The sequence below is a fragment of the Tympanuchus pallidicinctus genome, unplaced genomic scaffold (assembly GCF_026119805.1).
Source record: "Tympanuchus pallidicinctus isolate F22 unplaced genomic scaffold, pur_lepc_1.0 scaffold12, whole genome shotgun sequence".
NCBI lineage: Eukaryota > Metazoa > Chordata > Aves > Galliformes > Phasianidae > Tympanuchus > Tympanuchus pallidicinctus.
The window spans coordinates 5,762,286-5,779,278 of NW_026294637.1; the positions used below are offsets into that span (position 1 = coordinate 5,762,286).

A 16,993-nucleotide genomic window follows, 5' to 3' on the forward strand; every position below is an offset into this window, starting at 1 on the left:
ATTGCCATTTAAATAGTAAAATCGTATCATCCGTAATTGTTGGAGTTTTCTTTAAAGTTCAGCACCTGAACAACTGTTTTCCAAGTGCGGTATATTCCTATCCATTGTCTCAATAAAGTACCGAGCTGTCTCATCCGCAGCCTGTTTTTTTTTACTTGCTGGTTTAGAAAGAGTTAAAAGCCAACACCCCACCAAAAAAAACCACTAAGTTTTATTTTTGAGAGAAAAGGACATGGCGTCTTTGTTCTTATCAACTACGAAAACATACCCCCCATCCGAGAAGCGACGGGCAACAAACGCTCTTTAAACGGACGGGAGCTTCGGGGCTAAGCACGTAACCACTGCCGTGCCACGGTCCGCACCCCCCGAGTTCTCGCCGCTGCAGCGGAGTCGTAGGGCGGCTCGGCGCTGCACGGAGCGGTGCGGCCCCGCAGCCCCTCGTCCGCTTGCCGCAGCACCGGGGCCGCCGCCCGCCGTCGCCCCCATCCACGACTCCCCGGCCCGGGGCCGCCCTGCACGCGGGGGGCGGGGAGCGCTCCGCAGCCCCAGAGGCGGCGGGGAGGACGCGTCGTAGCGGGACTCCCTCCGCGGCACCCCGACCCCAAGGTTCCCTCTCGGCCCGGAGGGGCTCGGGGAGAAGAGCCGGGGTCCCCCGGGCCGCCCTCGGGGAGAGGGGCGGGGGTGGGGGGGGAGGACGGGACGGCGGGAGCGACGGCGGCCCCCTCCCCCTACCGGCTCCAAGGACGTTTTGTTTTTCCTCCCAAGGACAAAGGACAATGAGGAGCAGGGCGGCTCGGGCACTTACCGGCGACTGCAGCCCGCTGCCGGCCGACGAGGGCCCCGAGCAAGGGGCACTGCCGCCCTCCTCGCCCCGCCGGCGCCCGGGGGACGGCTCCGCGCCCGCCCGCCGAGGGCGAGGTTCGGGCAGGGCTCGGCAGCCCGGCGCCATTGCCCTTCGCCCGTCGCAGCCCTTCGGCGGCTCCCCCGGCCGCGCTCCGTCGCCCCCGGAGACCCCGCAGCACCGGGCCCGACGTGGCCGCCGAGCCCGGCACCCGGAGCGCCCGCCGGACCCCCCCGTTCCGGGCGGCGGGGAAAGCGCCCGGGAGCCGGGCGGCGGCGGCGGCTGCTTCCCCGGCCATCTTGTGCCGTGTGTGTGAGGGAGTCTCTCCCGTCTCCTCTCAACTCCTTCCTCCCCTCCCCCCCGCACAACATGGCCGCCCGCTCGCTACTCACTGCGGCGAGGAAGGGGCGGGGCCGCCCCTGCCCCCAACCTACGGCGCGCGGCGCTCCCCCCCGCCGCCGCCTCCGACTACGCGTGCGCGGCACGCCGCTCTCCATTGGCCGCGCCGCGCCCTCCCCGCCGGGACCGAGGGCGCGCACCGCTCCTATTGGCCGCGCCGCGCCCTCCTTCGACCTCCCCGCTCCGAGCTCGCGCGCACCCCAGCCGCCGTCTCCCGTTGGCTGCGCGCACCGCAGCTCCCCGCCTCGGAGGCCGCCGGCCGCCGCCCATTGGCTCCCGCCCGCCTCCTCGCGCCCGCCCCGCCCGCCGCGGGCTCGCGTCCCGTCCGCCCTGGCCTCCCCTCAGGGGGAAGGAGGCGGCGGGAGCCGGCCGTGAGCGCCCACCCTGCCGGCGGCGCCAACCCCACCTGGCCGGGGCATCCCCGGCTCCACCTAGCCTCGGCCCCGCTCGAGCTGAGCACCGCCTCCTTCCCAGACGGGGCTTCGACAACCCTCAGGCGCTCACAAAGTGCCTCAGCTCTCATTCGTCCTTGAGGCAGGACATCTCGCTTGGGCCCTTCCAGCAGCCGTGTCCGGACAGGGCCCACCTCACCACATACCGCAGAGATGTTTCTCCCTTCACCCTAGTGCCTTCTCTGAGGCCTCCACCTGCTCCACATGCCCATCCATGCAGACAAATGCACTGCAGGAACTTCTTACCTGCCTGCCTGCAGCATCACTGTCTGCATTAGAGCCTCTCAAAAACACCACAAGCGCCCAAACACAACACAGCACCCTGCTTTTTTTAGCCAACACCATAGAAACTGGCTCATATGGCAACCTCAGCGGGATGCTGTCTCCTATTTTGACTACTGCCATGGAAACCAGATACCAAGAGGATGGGAGCATCCCCACGTGCTGGCCAGCATCTGAGATGTCAGCCTGCAGCCAGTCAGTGAGGATACTGCTCTGCACCCAGCTAACGTGACAATGACATAATTAATATTTACATGCTTCAGCGATCGCAGTGAGCGATTAGCATGCCTTTCTCCTTCTGTTTGTACAGCTTACTCTGTTAAAAGCAAAAAGATGGCCCGTTCTTCCCCTATTTTTAAACAGTAATGCAAGTAGCTATGGCAGCAATTAAGTCAGCAATACCTGAAATGTTTGGGGAAGGCCTATAGAGAACTAGTCCGGCACTGGAAATCATGCAATTGGACTGCAGCAGCAGCCTCCTGAATTGCAGCCCTGGAAAAGCCAGTATCTGGTCAGCTGGAAAGAATCATTCACTAATGTCCCCAAGGATAATGATTCTGAGCTGGGAGATGCATTTCTTTGCAAAATACAGAGAAACGCAGACCTCTCTGCATAGGATAGGTGGAGACAATTTGTATGGCAGGACTGCACAAATCTGCTGCCTTACAGACTGCGGTGATACAGCATTAGCAGTCTCCTAAAAGCAGTGCTGGTGGCCCACATGGTGATAAAGGGAGCCTCCAGCCAAGGAAGTACTGGTGGGGCAAACACGCAGATATTGGATTCTCACTGGCAGAGCACAAAAGGCCTTTTGATTTTTCTCCACAAGCAGAATCGGAGATCTGGTTTGTTGAAAATATGGGGTACAGGGAACCTGTTCTGCAGCTTCATTTCCATTCAGATTCTTGCAAAGCAAAAGCTAATCCTCTTGCTCTCAGTGGAACTGTGCATGCATAACTGCATGCAAAGGTGCTGGCACGCACAGAACCCAGGTGCTGCCTGTGCTCCTTGGAAGATCACCAACAACGAAGAGAAGGGAAAGCCAACCACTATGAGGCACAAATCAGACAGAAGTACAGTACAGCAAAAGCACTGCTACTTACAAGGCATCGTCACTCAGTGTGGAAGGACCGTCTTCACAGCAAGGGTAAAGACATGAAGTTCAATATACGACTCCTAGCCTTTCTGCTGTTTCTTCCCAGAACACATTCCTAGAAAAGCATATCAAGTACGATCACTTGTGACAGCCACATGAAATGGAAAAGATCAAGTGTTTAAGACATAACTGCACTTCGTAAGAATAGTGTGGTTCTAGCCAGAATGGTTTAAGGTTATAACTGAACAAGACCTGACCTGCACGCTTATCTGATTTTCTCCAACACCCCAGGACTACCTAATGTAATACATTATTCATCTTTAAAAACATATTTATTCCTGTACCTTCTACAGATGTATGTTTTTAACAGTCGATTACTCTACTGCGTTTAAGTATAACCAGAAAGTTACTGGAAGTCTAATATCCTAATTAAATATAGTCAGTGCTGCTCATTTGCTTCCTGGCCACCAAGGCAAAAGCAGCTCCAAAAAGACTGACAGAAGGATCCATTTCTCCTCCTCTTTCTTGGCTTCTAGTGAGCTGTACGTAAGGGAATGTAAGTGCAGTCACTCCAACCAGTCACTACACTCATCAGACAAATTTCGTGTTCATATATCAATGACACACCATTTGCATTCTGTTTTCCTACTAAAACGGAAGAACAGTGCTAGTTTCCTTTCTCACACTTTCATCTCCCATGGTCAGCTCCGCATAAACACTAAATTCTTGTTCCTACCACCTCTATGGTTTCTAAATTTCTTATTTCTGATCAACTGCAATTTCCTCTATACACTGTATTCTATTCTAGACAGCACTTTCTTTTTCTGGCTTCCTGTATCGTTAAACCAAATACTTCACCCATGTTTTATGAACCACTTGTCAGAGAATAATGAGGCAACTTAGGGTTTCCATTACTAATTTGGGAAATGCTTTCTGAGACTGCATCTGTGGCTACAACTCCCAATTCAGGCACCCAATTTTATTCTATGAGCTTTTAACCTTCCTCCCCAGCTTCCATGAAGGTCATTATCAAACAGGACAACAGAAGCCCTTCAAAAACATAAGCTATTTTGTGGTAGGCATTTAAATTCCTCCAGTGTGTTCACAGAAATTGTCACTTCGTCCTAAACTAAGTCTACTCCTACATTCCATTCCTGTATATAATGTGTTAATAAAATAAACAGTGTTTTCTCTTGTGTTTCCTTCTTATTAATTCACCATTAAAAACACAGTAACACCCAGGCAAATATAAATTACCTTTGATCACACTTCTGAAAACCTGCAATTTTGGAGCAGCGTGCACCAAGGCTGAGTGAACAGAGCTGCAGCTGCACTGCTCTCATTTGTGGACTTTTCACAATGACTGATATTGATTTGACTAAACTTTGACACAGAATAATGTCAATAAACAGAAAGGTAAATAGAGACAAAGTTCTTCTAAGCACAGAACCAACTTCCCTCTGTGGCTGCAAAGATTATTATGGTATATTGATCCTAGCTGAAGTTTTTTGCTACTTTCACACAGCAAGCAGTGATAGCACCAACAGTTCTAGCAGTCAGTTCATGCTGTTCATTCTCCTCTGGGTCTGGAACTGGAATTCAAGCTCAGACCTTTGTTCCATCATGTAAGGAACAACTGCAAACACATCTACATGGAGAAATTTTGCATACGCCCTTTTTGCTGCTATGACTTAATGCTGAAAATGACAATTCTGTTAATATGGCACTTTTGCTAGCACTTTTATGGTGCTCCCATTTAGAACGATGAACCTTTTGAGCAGCAAGAGAAAGTTTTATTACCAAGAATAATTTGAAACAAATTTTTGTCGCTGTCACAAGCATATGGTAAAGAAAATAAATCTTTCAATCCGCTGCGCCATATTCCAGTACTTTTTGCAGCTTACTCAAAATTAAACTCTTTTAACCACAATTCAGCTCTTTTTATGTTTTCAAAGAAAAACAATTTATCAATACAAAAATAATATCATAAGGAAAATGAGACATTGAACTAATATCTTTTGTGGCATTTAGTCTCCTATCCTAAGCAATTTTTTTGACTTGTTGGTCAGAACACAAAGAATTGATACTGTTTCTGTACACATGAAGTTGTGGTCTGAGCTCAGATTTTAGATCTAAGACCACCCAAAAACCTGCCCAGCTCATTTCATTTGGTGTGAATTCCCACACACAGTAAGGCAAACAGAAAAAAGGTAACTACTGCCTGGTGCTTACTGCACTTTATATTGACTTGACCAAGGAATACACACTTGTTCTTCTGGAGAAATCTAGAGCTCTTTTCTTCAAGGAGCTCTGAAATTTGAAGTTTGATGCTTTTATATATTTAGCTGCTGGAGCTTATTACCACAGCTACTCGTATGGAATGCCCTGGTTTGTCAAGTTTGGTTCTTGGGTAACTATTAAACTATTCTTCTTGGCTTGGCAAACTTTTATGAAAGGAGTGGGACATTGTAGAAAAAAATACTGATCAACTCCTTCCACGCACCTACTTGAACACCTGAATCTGTACAAGTGCTAACAAGTATCTGGACACGAAGAAGAATGATGCAACTCTGCTTATAACTGACATCACTTCTGAAAGCAAACGAGATTAATGTGGACATTCCCAGGAACTTTAACACCAACAGCTACAGGATGTGAAGTCAGGCTGTATCACTTGAGTTACGCGCTTTAACTTCTCTGTACTGACACTCTTCACTGCTTTGGAAACTTAGGAGACTTGATAGTTATGCAAAGGTCAGACAAATCTGTAGGGTTTGAAATGAAGAACTGCAATCGGTATTCTTACCATTCTGGCTGTAAATACAGTCTGCAGAGTCATAGAAGTGTTCTGCTGTGATGGGGAATGGTCACCATTTCATCTTGAGTCAGAAAAGAAAAAAAAAAAAAGAAAGCATTGGCAAGGTTAGGAGAGCTGCGCCCAGCTTCATGTTTCAAAATAAAGACACCATACTCCTGTGTTCCAAGGTAACACACAGCTGATATGCAAAGAGTTAAAAATTTTATAGTTTTTAAACAAAACCTTCAGAATATTTGGATTTCAAATACAACTGAAAAAAAAAATTTAGAACTTCTAGAAAGTTAATGTAGTATTTTTCAAACTCCAATAATTTGACATCCTACCATGACTTGTGCCCTGCACAGATTTAAATTTTACTTCCTGAAATCATTCATCTATTCATCCTTCCAATTTGTTTTCTTCAAATGCGAGTCAGTAACGTTTGATTGCTTCAGCATTTAAGAAATAGTGTGAGAATAGGGAAAACAGCACAAACCTGCGTTTACAGATTAAAAAAAAATCAAGGGAAAAAACCTCTGTGAGATTTAATTCTTATTTTTTATCAAATCTCAATTTTTATTTTCGTCAAGGGAGACTTATGAAAGCTTTGATGACAAACATAACAAAAGGTGTTTCTTCTTGAAAAATCTCTGGAGTTCCAGGGCCACGAGGGCTCTGTGCTGCCCTTACAAACATGATGAATTTCACTCGGAGAGAGCAAGACGAATTACAGCTACTCTAGAATAAAGAAAGAAACACAACCCAGGCCTCGAAAAATACAATACAGAATGAGATTCTTGTTCCAAGCAAGTCAAACAACATAGTAACAGCCTGTTTCCATAACAATCTTCATTCCTTTCTCTTCTGCACAGGTAGCACCACAGGGCAATGTATTGATTACTATATAATAGTTGACAAAATGATGCATTATTCAGCAAATTGCCACATGCAGTAACAGGAACCACGCTTTTCTCCGAAATTATACAAGCCTACTTTTTAAATTTTATAGACAACCAGCATGACAACGCATGGTATATATAAAAGGAAAGGCTTCTTACACTCATAGCTCAAAACAAACTCCTCTATCTTTGTCAACACTAGTTAGATGAGGAGAAAGCCAATTTTTGATGTAGTGATACTGTATCAAGGACATGCTCGGATTAGAATGTCACCTTCCCAGAAACAGCTCCTGATGTTACCCATGAGGTTTTCTATTTCCTGCAGTTTATTTGCTACACGCTGGCTGCTGGCAGGGCCTCACCCAGCCTGAAACTCGAGCAGTTTTGTGCACGTCCAGCATGTTATCTATTGAGAATAAGCAGCTTTAATACTTGAAAGCAATAAATTTGCATGCTGAAACAAATGTTCTCTCTCTCTCCAACCAAGTCATCAATGGTGAAGATCTTGTCTCAATGAAATAATTCACTATGAATTTTTTTTTTATATTTACTCAAAGATTTGATATTAAAAGGGTATAAAAGGTAAAAAAAAACCAAACATATGCAGCCCAAAGAAGCACTGTCAGAACAGCACTGCCACAACATAAGGCCAGGAGCTTTTTGCAAAATTAGGGCACAAGACAAGATAGCTCAGGTCAGACATCCAATCACTATCGGACTGCAAACTTCACTGCAGATTTGCCCAGTGGAAGATCTACTTCAGGCTCTGTGTGCCCAAAAAGATCACTTATTTTCTTCAAGACTGAATACTGGGCGCAACTAAAAGTTATTTAACTTGCCCTAGAAATTGTCTCACTTCAAAACGCAGAAACATTTAACATTTTAACAAAAGCTGTGATTTTGATCTCTTCTTGCTACTCCAGATGTATAGGCCTTAACTTGCATATCTGTGCCTTTAATTCACTCTGAGTAATTACATTTAGGTCAGTGGAATCACTCCAGCTTTTTCTTGGTGTGTCTAAATGGAATGTTGTCCTAAGGATCTGAAATGAACTGCAAGAATTTTGAGTAAGAGCACACGTACACAAGACAAAAAAGATTCCAGAACACTTTGTGGAGGGAAACGTATGGGGAATACAAGTGTGTATGCACAGGAAATTAAGCGAAATGCTTGAATAATTCAGAATCATAACGAGCAAAATTGAAACACTGGGATTTTAATAACCGACTTTATTTTTTTTAATCCCAATTATTAAAACATTGCGCTGCTGGCTAGAAAATCAAATACTGATAATAAGTATTTGGAGAGAGCTTTTACTGCATGAACAAAACCTCACGTTTAAAAGATTAATAAAGGACTGTCTTTATATACACATACAGTCAAAAATGACCAAAACTGGAACAAAAAATGAAGCTGAAGATCAATTATTTAAATGCAGAAAGTCTACTCAAGTGATGCTAAAACGGAATTAAGCTTAGGAGAAAATAGAACCTAACTGAGAGGTTCAGAAAAGTGTATTAGTATATGCTGGGAAAGTAATTTTTATAAATTACAATTACTATATTCTTTATGATAATAATGCAGTCTTACAAAAGCAAACTAAAGATGTACATCAACTTTGTACCAGATCTCTATGCTGCACATGCTGCTGGCAATCGATGCACGCTGCTTTCAGGACACGCTGACCTATGGATTTAAGGTACCCCAAGTAGAATACAGATGGGTAATCAAGAAAATAATGATCCCGAGGTTGCAAAACGGCTTCTTTCCATTCTTTTTCTGTGATAAAGGAATCACTGCCTCAGGCAGTTCATAGTTGGAGACAAATTTGAAAGGAAACATTCCTTTAGAGGCAGAGACAGAGAATCGGGCACCTTGCAAAACTGAACTGCAGTTAACATGGAAGAAGCTGACTCTTGGCTTCATTTATGAGTAAAACTCTCTGAAATCCCAGTACTGTGTACAGGTTCTTTCCTCTACCCAACAATCTCAGCTCACTGCCCCCTGTCCTGAGCAGGGCTGGGTGCCACACAGCATGGGCTGGAGTACTTCTGTGCCAAGCATCGCTGACCAGAAGACGCTGATGGTCTGGGCAGCAAGGACAGCAGAGCAATGAGCCCTTATTCGCACTGTGAAGTTCTCTAGTGGAAGCACTGATTTGCCTCTGTAACCCAGAGCTTCCCACAAACTTCACTGAAATTTGCTGGAAACACACCATTGGATCAAACGCTAAAGGCCTCCAACAGCATGGTTTCTCAAGCTCTGCCTCATTAGGAAGCCAGGATAAAAATACAGCAGCATGAAAAATAGATGAGCAGCTTTTCCTGAGTCTGAAACCAGAAAACAATGACACAAAACCAAAAATCACATGCAGCAATCTCTCCTGTATTTCCCAAATGCCAGCATTAACGCTCCCTCTCCCAGAGGCTCATTAAACAAACCAGCTGTATAACGCGCTCTGAAAGGGAGAGATCCAGGAGCAAAGAAAGTAAACTCAGACACCAGAGGCCCATGCAGAAACGCTGCTTTTTGCTCTAAGGATGGTCTGCTGGAGGGCAGTCGGCCTGGCCATGCTGACAAAAACCTCCACGTTCTCCCCATCTAACAGGCAGTTCTGACAGCTGCAGCCAGCCTGAGATTTTTAAATCAAAGCTATCTGTCTCAACACCTGGAAGCCACATCAGAAAGCACCGCTGTTTTGTGTACAGCCATCTTCTCCTACCGGAGCCAAATACTGCACAAAAACACCTTTTTCCTCCTGCTGAAACACCTCATCTCCTTGCACCTCGGCCGCACAGTGAGAGCCACGTTACAGCTCCGCCATTTCTGCAGCCTCTGGAGAAGACTTTTGTTTCCCACTGCTCACTTATTCCCTGAGAAATCATTTTTTCCTTGCTTTCCCTTCTTGTCTTTAATTTATACGTATATAATTTATTCTTTTCTTTATCTTAAGCCTGAATCTAGAATCCTTCGCACTAAAGGAGGGCGACAGAAGGCGGTTGTCTCCTTCCAGGCGGAGCAGCTCCGGCTCCACAACATGGCTCCTCCCGCCCCGCTCCACAAAATGGCGGCGGCTCGACCCACCGCCGCCTGGAAAGGCGCAGGGCGTCCCGCAGGAGGCCGCGAACACCACTTTCTTTTGTGTTCGCTATTATTTTTCTCTCCCTGCTCTCAGGCCTAGAGGGGCGGTGCGGGCAGAACCTTCTGCACAGCCTCAGCCTGACCCGCGCAGCCGCTCCACCCCCGACTGCTGCGGGACGACGCCCCGCCGTGGGGCACAGCGGGCCGGGGCCGCGCGGTGTTGGGTTTCTCGGCGCAGCGGTTGCTCCTGCGATGGGGGAAGGGAGCAGCTCCCCCGCCCGCAGTCATCTGCTGCGAAGGGTTGGAGCTCTCGGAGCCAATTAGTCAGAGAGTTAACCGCTTCGCTGCGGGGAAACTCGAGCTTCAGGCACGGGCTCGGGGAGGTGAGGAGCTGAAAGCGCTGCAGGGACCAAACGGCCGCATCCAGAACTAAAGCGCGCCAGTTCTAATGAAGCTGTAAGCGTTTCCAGATCCGTGCCATCCTATGGGGAAGTGCTGCATTTCCTACGCGAACAACACCTCTGCATGGGAGAGCAGTGATAGAACCCATCTCCCTCTAAACATATGTGTCTTCATAATCCCCTGTGCCCAGACACAGTCCTCCATGCACTCATCTTTATTATTGTTTTTTTATCCCCTACTGCATTGGAACAAAGCAAACAAGGTTCAGTTCCCAGCCCTTTCCTCCAGCGCCATGCCTGGACACCTAAGGGCAACAGGCTCCCACTTGACTCGGCAGGTCAGCAGACCTATTTTTGTGCTCTCTGTATTCCATGACGTACAAGAGAATATTGGATCAGACTGTCAGGGAAGCCAGGAGTGTTTACATGGCAGCACAAAATGCACTAAGCTCCCCACCTGCTGCTGGGGAGAGGCCATCCTGGTGCTGCAAGGCTGCTTCCACTCCAGGCAGGAGCCACAGCATATGACACACCTATTCCTACAACACTAGTCTCTCCAACGGAGAAAACGAGGTCAAATCTCCCTCCTTACCCAGGAAAAAGTTCAGAGTCTGCAGAAGGAGCTAACAGGGTTGGCACTGTGACATCTCATTTCTAAGCTTCAAGAGCAGCTCTGGCTACACTGAAGTGCAAATCTACATTCAAATAAACACTGTAGAGAGGAAGAAATGTACTGCAAAGCAAACAGCAGATTTAGGCTTCCAAGCTCTGAGCCTTGGCAGTACAAGAGCTCTCTTGTTCCTGTTGCCTCCCACAGCTGCATTCACTAAATATATCCTGCACAGAGAACTGCATTTCTCCACCCCTTTTGCAGCCCAATCACATTTGTACAAACACCACCAGGCTCCCTTGGGATGTGCAGCCAGGCAGCAGCGTGCCCTAGTTACAGGCATCATGAAGAAAGGGGGAGACTAATAACAGCTCCAGCAGGATGAGACTGTTACGGCCACGGGTTATTTCAAGAGGAATGTGTGTGCAGCTGACTGATATTTAACCATTAAAAACACAGTGCTTTCTCCCTGTAAAGATACATCTCACTCATTTGGCAAAATGAGTTACTCTAAATCACTCCCATAGGGCTGGCCCATGGAGAGTAATCCAATTTTAACTTCCAGCAAACCAGGGCTTTGTGGCATGTTGCTTCAAGGTGTAACAGAAGGTAAGCAAGCACAAAGCCACATGATGCATTGCAAATCAACACCAAGCAAAAATCTACAAGCTAGAGGGATATCCAGTTTGGCACCTTTCAAAGGTACTTAGATGCAACAAATAAAAATACTTTCTCTAAGTTGATGAGCCCAGTGCTACCCTCTGCTGCACGGATCACAGGGAAACGTATTGACCAAACGTAGATAACAGCAAATTGAGGTAGAAAAGCACATGCTGCTGTTGTCCTTCCCCATACAGTTGTGGACTGTTGCATCTCTGCCTCCACGGGAGAAGACAGTGACTTAATTTTCTGTATGATCAAGGTGCTTTCCCTATTACCCCCCTATTCTGTTCTCCATATTTTCTCTGCTCTCGTATCTCTTACTTGGAAAGATGAGTATTCTGGCACAATGGAGCCTCAGTTCCAGCCCCAAAAACACTGCTGTGAGCACCATAATTCCACAGCAGATCAAGTTCCAATAAGGGAAAAAAGAAAAAGGAGGAGTCAGTGATTTCCTTCACTCTCAAGCTGCTAGCCAGCACGGATTTTGACCCTCTCTTGGTCCCTGCTTCTTTCTTTCCTGACAGTTTCCTATTTCTTCGACACCTCCAGCTCTTCTAGCAGCAGATTTGACAGAATCTGGTCAATTTTTCAAGCCATCTCATTTTAAGAAGTCAGTGGGAGCTGACTATGTCTTGCAATCAAACCTCACTGGAGGGAGAATTAGTAACTCGTGCATGACCTTAATCTGTAGGATTTTGTAGATAGCTTTTCTTGTGATCTCAATGCTCAGAGCTTATCATACATTCAGTCTCTATCTGCAGCCCTAGAATGTTTTGCAACAAAAAGAACCCAAATTCATTTTGATATAATTATGTGGTCACAGCAGTCCATGCTCACTACTGAATAAATATAGAGTACTTGGGAATAACTGGTAGAATTAAATCATAAATTGTAAAAAGCAAAACAGCAATAAATAGATAATGAAAATATCTATTACATAAATATGGTCAGGCTTAGATATCAAATATTCGTGAAGGAAAACAGTACGAGGAATATTTGAGCAATATTTTAGCATCATCTTTTTCCATTTTGCAAACATAATAGGAAGAACCTAAGCTCATGCTGAAGCATCCACATGAAAAGCCTTATTTTCAAAGGTAGCAATAGCTCCTGAGGTATCCAAACCCTTTGAAATCAGATGAACCATTCGCAAAATGGCCACAGGTCCCTAAGCTTAATTAAACAGTTGAAAGCTACAAAAGTTGGAAGACTGTGCTGTGTTCTGTTGTTTTCCCTGCCCGTTCTCTCCTCTGCTTTTCTCACCCTCCTTAAACAAATCAGCCTCAAAGACCATTCTAGTGTCATGTGGAAACTGAGACGGCTTTCATTAGTCACATTCTGTGGAAGAACCCTGAGCAGTTCCTGCTGCAGTGGTTGTACAGAACACGAGCCCTGACCGCTGGGGACAGAAGTCAGGATACTGTGGCAGAACCACAGTATCAAGGCTGTGCTTCAGAGAAGAATGGGCAGCGCCAGCTCGTTTTGCATGCTCTGACCTAGATAATTCTATGGGATCCTACGGACTTACGAGTGCATGCAAAAATGGGTATTCCCTCCTGCATGGTTCTACAAGATAGAGAAATGAAAAATACGAAAGCTGATGTTACGATTGAGAGGCAAAGGAGACCCAGGAGCGCGTGCTGCCTTCAAAACCACTGCAGTTCTGAAAGCAAACAAAGTTTTAAGAAACCAAGATCTAAGGTCGCATTCCTCAGACAAAGCAGTGACTCACCCACATTCCTGACTGCTCCAACAAGAGGCGAGTCCTGCTCCTGGCGGACCAGATCCTCTGCACTGCACTGTGCCAAGCAATGTCCAGCACTGGCAGCACATTGGAGCTGATGCAGAAGGGGCCAAACCAGTGTTAGTAAGGGGCCCCCTTTGCTGCTGGGTTAGCTGGAAAATTCTTGAGCCCAGACCTCCTGCTTTTCATGCCTGAAAATACAGTGAAAAGGAAAACAGCCATTACTAGTGATTACTTTTCAAAGGCCAAACTCATACCAAGATTGAGTAAGATTGCTCAGAGGCAGCAGCTGAAGTTTTTCACAATCCAGGGACAGATGAGACAAGTAAAAAAAAAATAACTGAGCAGAGGGAGCCAGGCAGCACACAGGTGGGTAAGCTGCTGTTTCTAACCTCAAAGTTACTCATGAGGGGAAGTGGGACCTTGGGATGTAGAAGCTCAGTCCTGAGCATCTGGGCACTTGGTCATTCCCAACACAGGAGGTAGACCTCACTGATGTAGGGAAAATCCTTAACAATACAGGCAGCTAACAGAAGCACACAGAAGCTGTGCTATCTGTGTGGAAAGATCCAGCCTCGCACAAATAAATGATCCCTGAGCCACCACGGCAATGCCTGTTGCACTCTCCTGGCATCAGCAGGCAGATAAAGCACGTAAAGGCAGTCCTCCCTGCTGCTACACAGCTTGTCAGCAGTGCTGCAAGCATTTCAGGCATTTCCCACAGCCCTCCACAGACTGCGGCAGGGACTCGCCCAGTGGCACCCCAGGGGCTGCCCAACAAATCTGTTTAGCAAGCTGCAGAGCAGCTAATATCCATCTCGTTTATTAAATGAGAACAACAGAAGCAGGGGGATTTAAGATATGCTGGTATGATTTCTGTGATGTGACACGCTGCTTTGCAGAAGCAACTGCTGCAGCGGCAAATAAGACCTCATTTTAATAAGGCAATTCCTTGCGCGAAGGCAGAGAAATCATCGCAGGCGATAACTCCCGATCTATTATTACCACAATTTGGGGAGGCTCTTGGTGTTTCCAACCCCAGGCTGCTTTGGAAGGGCAGTATTTGTCACCCACCCACAGCACGAGGACAGAATCCCAATTCCACCCAGGGAGGCGGGTGCCCAGGCAACGCAGCAGGATCGGTGCTTGCTGCGCTCCGGCCTCCGCAAACAATTCTTGCCACGTAGGCAGGAGAGAGCAGGGCAATGGAAAATTACTGCGGGCTTTTTCTTAAAGGGCGAGAATCCCCTTTAAGCGGGGAAGGTTGGTCTGCAGTGCGTCAGCGGCACGCTGGGGCGTTAATAAGGCAGGGAGCATTTGCATGGTATTTCAGCAGACTGCAGTGGTAGAAATGCAAAGCAGAGAGCTGAGCAGCGAAGAGGAGACATGGTAGATCTGCTTTCAGCACGGCCAGATGGCAACCCGTGCATGGTGCAGTTAACAGTAGCCATGAGCTGAAGTCACAATAATGCTCTGCCTCGGCTGCAGGAGTCCTTAAGAAAAAAACAATCTCACTTCCCCAGTCACAAAGCTTTTATCAGCTGCTATGAAAAATCGTGGCCATCTTTACCTCCAGTTTCAAGTGAAAAAGAGGCCAATTTCTTAAGGCAGCCCTGTGCCTGCCTACCTTAAAGCCAAACTAAAGAGCCATGCAAATAGCTCTTTAGCTAATAGCAAATGTAATAACACTACGACCCCATTTAAACTGCATGCTACTGCTGGGTGAAAATCAGACATTAGAGATTGCAGACTTACCAATGGGACAGGACTGCACTCCTCTACCAGGCAGAAAGCAGTGCTGCTACACAGCCAGTAGTCTTTCACATCTCAAAATGAGCTCCTGTATCCATAACGAGTTTCATTTTACCACCACAAGAAACAGCACACAGTATCTGCTTACTGGGGGCACCTATAGGGAACCAGGTGCAGGGAATTCCCACTTACCTACAGGTAAATGAGGCAAACCTGCTGCTCTTGCTTGCCTCTTGCTGCATGCAGCTGTTGCTTATGATGACCCCGAGTTGGTTCGGGGGTGCAGCTCTCAGTCATCTCTGCCAATTAAGGTTTTGCTTGCCAGACCTGCAGCAACTTGTCTTTTGGTATTCTTGTATTCTTAATTTGCATGTTTAGATTTTACTCTTCTGTTTTTCCTGGGTTTTTGCTGATTAAAATCTCAGCCCTAGTCTCTGTGTTTTGTTACAACCAGCACATGAAAAATGAAGCCGCTGCACTGGGTTAGGGGACTTCTTGAAACAGAAGCTTCCCCCTAAATGGAAACCTTTATTGTGAAGCTGCTTTCATCGCCAACTCCGCAGGCAAAGTCATTGCATTTAATAGAGGTTGACCTCATTTTCTTGATATTAATGATTACAAGGAGGGAACGTAATTAGAAGCAGTGACTTCTAAACAAGGATAAAGAGCACTTGTTGTTGCTGCCTCCTTCTCACCTCGGGATTCATTCAGTATGGCTACAAAGAGTAACTTGAAACAGCCTCTGGCAGACAAGCAAACTCAAGTCAAATGCAACGATCTCTGGTTTCCGAGAAACCTTTTACAGCTGTATAGAGAAATGAAATGAAACCCTCCAGCACTGCATAATGCTGCTACAGAGACCTCCTGGAAGAACCACAAATGTGCATTGTGGGTGAAAGCTCATCTTGGGCTCAGAAGAGATCTATGTGCAGGCATCCGAGGCTGGAGTAAGCTGTGGCCCCGTGCTTCTCTTCCTGTGGAGCTGCTGGTGTTTTCTGCTGCACTGCTGAGGCCGTGCTCTGACAGACAGCAAAAGAATTTAAGTTCAGTAACCGTGCATGAGGGAGCTGAACGCAGATGTGTCATGGCTTTGCTGGCTTTTCTATAACTTTGCTAATGCAATCTGGGTTTCCATACAGCGGATACTGTTGTCATAAGGGGAAGACCAAATGCAGCCAGTGACTGGATAACCGCATTTCCTGCAGCCAGGGTGGGCGCAGAAATCCACCTGAATATTCATTTTGAATTCATTTTTCCAGTTCTTGTGAAGCCCACAGTGCTCTGCCTTTTGGCTCCATCTTGCCCACAGAGACTCCTGAGCAATTCTCACGTTTCCTCTCACACTGCCCTGCTTGCATGGAGGAACTCACATTGTGTGAAAAGAGCAAATTCTTGTAAAAAGCCCCTGGCTCTCTTAAATTCCCCTTCAGTTGTTGCGGTTTGAGCAAGCATTTCTGCTTGAGCAAGCCTCAAGCTTCCTGATTTCTGCAGATTCCCCCTGCAAACAACGAGGTTCAGCTTTGCTCAAAGGTTTGGCCTGGGTTCTTTCAAAATCAAGGTAACGTTGTTGCCCCCAGCTTAAGACACTGTGTGTTGTTCAGTACAAGGCTGTTTCTCGCAGTGCCAGCCCTTCCGCATCCAGGCACCAAGCAGAACTGTCACGGCCTGCACCTGCAGTGGGTTCACCGTGTGGTTTGTGGCCCAACGAGCATCTCAGCAAGAGGTGAGGGAAGGGCAGTGCCCTTGCGGAGCACAGCTCCCAGGGACTAACATAGGGACAGAAGGACACAGCACAGATTGGCTGTGTTTGGTCTTTGCACTCTGATCAACCCCACCCTTGGCCACACAGGGCCATTCTAGCTCACAGCTAGGTTTTTCCTCTCCCTTTCATACACCTGGGATATCAGATATTCATAAATCAGGCCAGCAGTTCCCAGCACGCCTTGAGCCATTAACCCCATCTTGTGGTAGTGAT

At 47.0% G+C, this 16,993-nt stretch overlaps 1 protein-coding gene and 1 long non-coding RNA gene across 5 annotated transcripts in view; both read right to left on the reverse strand.

Annotated features, from left to right (window-relative positions):
• Positions 1-1,199, reverse strand: part of CHD2 (chromodomain helicase DNA binding protein 2) — a 68,902-nt gene extending 67,703 nt beyond the window's left edge. For 3 of the 4 annotated variants that reach the window (XM_052672323.1, XM_052672321.1, XM_052672322.1), the window contains exon 1: positions 806-1,198. The gene's annotated coding sequence lies outside the window, so the exon portion shown is untranslated. Of the gene's footprint in view, positions 1-805 lie in introns of all 4 variants that reach the window. The other variant, XM_052672325.1, reaches the window with a different exon arrangement.
• Positions 1,200-2,584: 1,385 nt separating this feature from the next.
• Positions 2,585-16,233, reverse strand: LOC128075508 (uncharacterized). Its single transcript, XR_008203872.1, has 5 exons — positions 15,211-16,233; positions 15,022-15,106; positions 13,255-13,457; positions 5,877-5,949; positions 2,585-3,185 (listed from the first exon to the last, which is right to left on the reverse strand). It is a non-coding gene; the product is annotated as an uncharacterized LOC128075508 (long non-coding RNA).
• Positions 16,234-16,993: the final 760 nt, after the last annotated feature.